The sequence below is a fragment of the Microtus oregoni genome, unplaced genomic scaffold, assembly GCF_018167655.1.
Source record: "Microtus oregoni isolate MIOR12 unplaced genomic scaffold, Mior012 000064F_ref0000363, whole genome shotgun sequence".
In the NCBI taxonomy this organism is placed as follows: Eukaryota; Metazoa; Chordata; class Mammalia; order Rodentia; family Cricetidae; genus Microtus; species Microtus oregoni.
The window spans coordinates 4,892,728-4,899,941 of NW_024543874.1; the positions used below are offsets into that span (position 1 = coordinate 4,892,728).

General features: G+C 47.9%; 1 pseudogene; it reads left to right on the plus strand.

Moving 5' to 3' along the window:
- The first annotated feature begins 776 nt into the window (after positions 1-776).
- LOC121439937 lies at positions 777-1,900 on the plus strand (annotated as a pseudogene).
- The last annotated feature ends 5,314 nt before the right edge of the window (positions 1,901-7,214 follow it).

Here is a 7,214-nt window from a genome sequence, read left to right on the forward strand (position 1 = left end):
GGCCCCAATTATCTCTACCTACTGGGAGCTGAGTTAAAAGCTTGCATCACCACACCTAGCCCTTCCTTTTGTAGCATATATGGACAGTCAGGGCTGGGGACGTAGATCAGTTGATAAAGTCTTCACCCAGTATGCACAAGGCTCTAGGTTCGATCCCCCAGCACCACCAGGCAGGGTGGCATATACTTGCAAGTACAGCTCTCCAAAGGTGACAGTCAGAAGTTCAAGGTCACCCTCCACTATATAAGTTCAAATAAGTTTAAGCCCAGCCTGGAAGCAGAAGACCCTAACTCAAAGCAAATCTATCTGCTGCCATCACAATCTTGTTTTTAAAAACCATGCTGTTTTCTTAATTTCATCAAATATGCAATGTTTAAACATCAAATCGCCTTATAAATGTTTTCAATTTGGTTTTATTTATTTATTCATTTATTTACTTTGAGATGCATATCCCTGGTTGGCTTCTAACTCTATTTGGAGCTGAGACTGACCTTGACCATCTGACCCTCCTTCCTGCCTTTACTTCCCCAGCACTGGCATCATGGGCATTGGCTACCACAGAACCTTAGGCAGCGCTGGAGCTAGAATCCAGGGCCCCAAGCACTCTCTACCCACCGAGCGAGCTGCATCCCGCTGCCTTTTTTCAAAAACCTTTTTATCTTTTTTGTTTTCAGAGGGTCTCACTCTGTAGCTCAAGCTGTCCTTAAACCTGAGTCTGTTCTCTGCCTGAGCCTCCATGTGCTGGGATTACAGGCATGAACCATCACTCTCGGGCCATGAATGTCTTTTTCAGGCGGGTAGGGAGGCCGGCAGGGTGGGGTATCTGCAGGCTCAACCAAGCAGACAGAAGGCAGCAGTCAGCTGGGAAGGCACAGTCCCCACGGCAGGATACCAGCTCGGAAGCAGTGGCAAAGCCCCCAAAAGTGTGCATCGTGGGTTCTGGAAACTGGGGAGCAGTTGTCTCAAAAATCATCGGGAGCAACGTGAAGAACACAAAGAAGTTGGCACCCACGGTCAAGATGTGGGTGTTCAAAGAAGTGGTCAGCGGGAGGAAGCTGACAGACATCATTAATAGTGACCATGAAAACATCAAGTACCTGCCTGGGCACAGGCTGCCAGAGAATGTAGTGGCCACCCCGATTCTCAGCCAGGCTGTACAGGATGCAGACCTTCTTTCCCACACCAGTTCGTTCGAACCATCTGTGATGAGATTGCCGACATAGTTCCCAAGACAGCCCTGGGCCTCAGCCTCATCAAGGGCATAGACGAGGGACCTGAGGGCCTGAAGCTTGTCTCTGACATCATCTGAGAGAAGGTGGACATAGACATCAGTGTGCTGATGGGGGCCAACATAGCCAGCGAGGTAGCCGCAGAGCAGTTCTGCGAGACCACCATTGGCAGCAAGGTGCTGCAGAGCAGCCTTCTCTTCAAAGAGCTACTGCAGACCCCTAAATTCCGGGTCACTGTGGTGGAAGACTCAGACACGGTGGAGCTGTGTGGGGCTCTAAAGAACAGCTTCCGCCACAGCTTCTGTTGTGGAGACAACACCAAGGCCACTGCCATCCGCCTGGGCCTCATGGAAATGATTGCTTTTGCGAGGACTTTCCTGGAGAGCTGTGGGGTGGCTGATCTTGTCAGTAGCTGCTATGGGGGATGAAACCGTAAGGTAGTTGAAGCCTTCGCATGGACAGGAAAGACGATTGAGGAATTGGAGAAGGAGATGCTGAACGGACAGAAGCTGCAAGGACCACATACCTCTCCCCAGGTGTACTGCCTCCTCCGGAAAAAGGGGCTGCTGGCCAAGTTCCCACTGTTCACAGTTTTGTATCAGAGCCGCCACGAGGGCCGACCAGTTGCAGAGATGATCCCTTGTCTGCAGAACCACCCAGAGCACAGGTGAAGGGAACAGGGCACGGGTTCAGCTCTTCCTTGCCCATCTCAGGATCACACGGAAACCAGGACAGAGTGGTGAGATGTTTGTCTGGCTTTCTCCTGTCCTGGACACATATGAATTATTATGGCTTCATTTCTGGGTCACAAGAGACAGCTTATTGGCTCATATACTGGGTAACAGCTATACATACATAATGAATGTGAAAAAACAAAGCAAAAAAAAATACAGTTTGATAGATGGAATCAGGATCCCTATGAGGTTTGGAGTTATTAACCTTGCGTCCCTGTGTATGCATGTGTGTCCTTGTGGGTGAAGAAGCTTATGGATCTTGGTGGGTTTACACACGTGTGTGTGTGTGTGTGTGTGTGTGTGAACAAGTGCATGTTGTGTGCGCATCTGTGTGAAGAAGCTGGGCCATCTGGACACATGAATTCTATGGCTTCGTCTCTGGGTCACGAGAGACAGCTCACTGGTGGATGTACTGGGTAACGACTGCATTATGTAATATTTCACAGTCCCTCATGTGGGAATGATAATAAATGTGAAAAACGTTCGCCATGCCTTGCTGGCCTCCCCTCACTCACGGTACTCTCCTCCTCCCTGGCTGACTCGTGTGACGTCCACAACAGTCCGTACTCAGCCGTGGAGTCACTCCCTCAGTGTTTGGTTTTGTTGGGTGGTTGTATTGTTGTCGACTTGACACAAACTAGAGTCCTCTGGGAAGAAGGACCCTCAGCTGAGGAACTGCCTCCTTTGGGTTGTCCTGTGGGCAGGTCTGGGGACGGGGCATTTTCTTGATTGATGATGGATGTGGGAGGGCCAAGCTCACTATGGATGGCGCCATCCCAGGACAGCAGTTCTGGTTTGTAAAGGAAAGCAAGCTGAGCAAGTTATAAAGAGCATGCCTGTCCGCGGTATTCTTCCGTGGTTTCTGCCTCTGCGCCCACTTGAGCTCCTACTCTGACTGCCCATGATGAGCGACTGTAATCAGGACATATGAGCCAAACAAATGCCTTTTTTTTGGTCAGTATTTTATCACAGCACCAGAAAGCAGACTAGGCCAGAGGTTGGTACCAGACATGGACTCCTGCTGAGACAGACCTGACCACGTTGTTTTGGGGAGAATGGTGGAGGCATTTGGAATTTTGGGCTGGAAAAGCCATGGAGTTCTGAGAGTCGTGAAGATAACGGAGGCCTGGACTGGGACGGTTCAGGGGGAAGTACAGACTCCACCGGCTGATTGTGTGTGTGTGATAATTAATTAATATTAATTTTTCATTAAGGATCTGTGGTTCTGGTCAGTTTGACCTGGACTCAGTGTGGCTGACAAGAGACCAGCCCCCTGGAGAAAAAGCTTTGCTTTGCTGGGACAGTGAATGCTGGTTAGCAGGGTCTGAGAAGTCAGCTTTGATTAAGAAGGGACAAGCATCCTTAGGGTAGAAGCTTCTGAAAAACATTTCCTCAGGGTCAGCACACAGAAGCTGTGGTCCAGGGGGGGGGCCAAGGTTGCATCTCTAGCTGGTAGCTGAATTGGTGACCTGTAAGAGTCTCCCACATGTTACTTGTGTGGAGGATGTGAAGGGGTTATGAAGAGCAGCCGAGGCTTGGCACCCCATGGCCAAGAGTTGGTATGCTTGTAGAGAGGCTAAGAGGTCACTGGTAAAGGTGAGCTTCACTTGTAGTTAGGTTCTCAGGGTTGGGGGTGTCATATAGAGAAGCTAAGGTTTGGCACCATGTGACAGGATCAGAGTCCCTGAAGAAACCAGGAGAGGCCACTGGTGAACACAGCCTCAGCTACAGTGCAGACCCAGCACATTGTAGATGCTAGGACAATGAGATCCCACCAAGGGCAGTGGCAGATGTGCCGTGGAGATAGCCTGAGCCTGTCAGACATCTGTGCAGAAGTAAAGAGGTGGGGCTAGCCAAGCCCTTTAGTGGCCAGACATCTGAGCTATTTAAGATGGAGTCTGGTTTTGCTTTGATCTGATTGAGATTGTTCCCTCGTTCTTCCCTCCTAGAGTAAAAAGTACGGTAACTTTTTTATTTAATAGGAGCCCAAAGCTAAGAGACTTTGGTATTTTAAAAAGACATTGAGGCCGGGCGGTGGTGGCGCACGCCTTTAATCCCAGCACTTGGGAGGCAGAGGCAGGTGAATCTCTGTGAGTTCGAGACCAGCCTGGTCTACAAGAGCTAGTTCCAGGACAGGCTCCAAAACCACAGAGAAACCCTGTCTCGAAAAAACCAAAAAAAAAAAAAAAAAAAAAAAAAAAGACATCGAATCTTTATAAAGGGTTAAAATTTTTAAAACTGTGGGGTTTTTTGTTTTTGATTTTTGTTTTCTGTTTTGTTTTGTTTTTGACTTTTCAAGATAGGGTTTCTCTTTGTAGCCCTGGTTGTCCTTGTTGACCAAGGCTCTACAGATCAGGCTGGCATCAAATTCAGAAATATGCCTGCCTCTGCCTCCTGAGTGCTGAGACTAAAGAAGTGTACCACCATGCCCAGTTATCTAAACTATGCTTTTCCTTTTTAATGATTTTATTTATTTTTATTTTATGTGCATTGGTATTTTGCCTGTTTGTATATCTGTGTGAGGGTGTCAGATCCCCTGAAACTGGAGTTACAGACAGTTGTGAGCTGTCATGTGGGTGCTGGGAATTAAACCTCGGTCCTCTGGAATAGCAGACAGTGCTCTTAACTGTTGAGCTATCACCTTTCCAGCTCCTGGACTATGTTTTATGTTGTGATATTAACATGAAATATTGGGGGTAAACAAGAAAGGAAAGGTTATAGTTTCATAGTGCTGTGTATGTCTAGCTGACAAGGGGTCAATTGTACTGGTTAGTTTTTTGTCAATTGAACACTCGGGGAAAGGGAGCCTCAGTGGGGCATTTTCTTGATTGATGGTTGATATCAGAGGGCCCAGCCCACTGTGGGTTCTACCCTGGATTGTATAAGAAATGAAGATGCACAAGCCATGAAGAGTAAGTCAGGAAGCAATGGTTCTTGCTTCTCCTCCTGCTTGAGTCCCTGCGCTGACTTCCCTTCATGATGGACTTGTGGCATGATGTCCTACCAGCCTGACACCAGAGGGATAGCAAGCAGCCTTGGAAAGCTAGCCATGAAACCCCGCTGGCCATACCTGGTCTCGCTCCGGATTTAGCACCCAGCCCCTAAAACATCCTTTGTGTTACAGATACCTTTTGCTGCCCAATGTGAACCTTGTCTGAGAGTTTCCAATGGATACAAAACCTATGCAAAACTTGGTTAGGGAAAACCTGGAACCCTGTGGTACCTCATGAATCAGGTATTTGCACTTGGCTTTGTATTTTTGGGAGCTTCATTCAGTTTGTTTTGAGATAAACCTACTCGATAAAGTGTAAACATAGAGAAAAATAAAAATACCAAGAGGCGAAGGGAACGGCTTCAGTCCCCAGAGGCTGAGCCCCACTGAAAGGCTAAATTAGTTCTCAAGGTGTCTTTGAGTCTTTACTTCATGGACCCACGCGAACCCACAAATTCGTGCTGCATTACCCGTGATGTGGACTACTGATGGAAAACTCAAATAAACCCTTTGCTCCCCAAGTTGCCTTTGGTCGTGGTGTTTATTCCAGCAATAGAAGGCAAACAAAGTTCAGAGAAACCCTGTCTCAAAAATCAAAAAAAAAAAAAAAGAAGGCAAACAAAGGCAGAGGTCCCAATGCTTTGATTAATTTTATTAATAGGAGAGGAGGAGGAGGCAGGGCTCTTGGAATGCTCCATCCCTTCATGCCGAACTTGACCCTGGTTTCTTTACATCTGCTCTCACTAAGTGCAGTCAGCTTACTTCCCAGCTATTCTATCCTCCCCTAGCACGCCAGATGCACCGGTCCATGCACCATGGCGTGGCTAAGGGGCAGGTTGGTGAGGTAATAGTCTGCACCCCTCTCTGCAGCTGTCCTTGCTGGTAACTGTTTCTCAGGTGAAGAGATAGCTCCTGCTCCAGCAGCGAAACTTTCCTGGTGTCCATCAGCTCATGTGGCCGGACTGTTTGAGTTGAGGTGGAGATAAACTGTCTCGAGGAGGAACGAGGGATGACGGTGTGTTGGTTGTGTTTAGATTTCACAGTCTGGTAGACTTGGGCCTCAACATCAACTTCACCACTGTGTCATCTACATCCTGAGTCACTCACCTCTCCAGAATCTGCCCCCTGTGGCTCCCAAACACGCCAGGTTCTAACGGCCCCCGGACCTTGCCTAGGCTAGGAAAAGGGTGTTTGCAGGAGAGACTGAGTTAAGGATATTGATTGGCACAGGGAGACTACTCCGGATCTCCCAGGTGAGCTCAACGTGTCACAAAGAATGGCATTGAAAGAGACATTGAGGTGGAATCACACACACACACACACACACACACACACACACACACACACACACAAAATGGTGGGGGAAAGGTGCTTGTTTTTTATCAAATTAGTAATAGATATTTACAGACGGAGCAGTGAGTAGTCTGGACTTTTACAGATGAGCAGGCGCCTGGGCTGAGGTCTAGGGAAACTGGGTTAGCCTTTTCACTCTACTATTTTGTTTGCTTTTGTATATGTAATAAAGCTTTGAAAAAAAAAAAAGAATTTTCCTTTGAAAGTCAATCAATGCTCCGCCGTTCCAGGGGGAGGGTTTGTCTGGGACGCGGCAGCCGGCTGCGTGGGCTCTGGCGCCACCTGGCGTCCACCATGGGAATGACTCCTTAGGGAGTTCAGACCCGCTTGCCCTTGAGTCTTGCACTAACTAGCCAAGGAGAAGGGATGGGGGGGGGGGGACCTCGGGGGGCGGGGACTTGACGCTGTCTGCCACCTTAGGAGCCTCTTTGGCACTCTAGCGCAGATGCGTTCTCCCAGCGCGTATCTAATCCTCAGGCCCCACTAACCATCGGGACCTCCTTAGCCCTTTCTATCTCACTGTCGGGAGACTTGCTTTTGAATAGATCTGATTTAGCAGACTGTGGTTCCCTTTCAGATGTACTTCATGGCCTCCAACTCTGCATATCTGAAAGGAGTCAGAAGCAGAAGATACATTCATGACGTATAAATTAGAATTTTGGAAACAAGACTATGATTTTAAAAATAGGAAATAAAGTTAAAAATAAGACATCTATAAAAATATGCAAAAATTTCCCAGGACTAATTAATTATCTTAAGTGTGTAGATTTAAAAGTGCTAGAAAGTACTCAGTGAATCAGAAAGACCCATGATGGCACGTGGCAGTTGGGACTGGTTGGGACAAACCTGCGTGTGAACATACTACAGAATGCTAGTCGGACATCCTTACAGTATGGACGGTGGAAC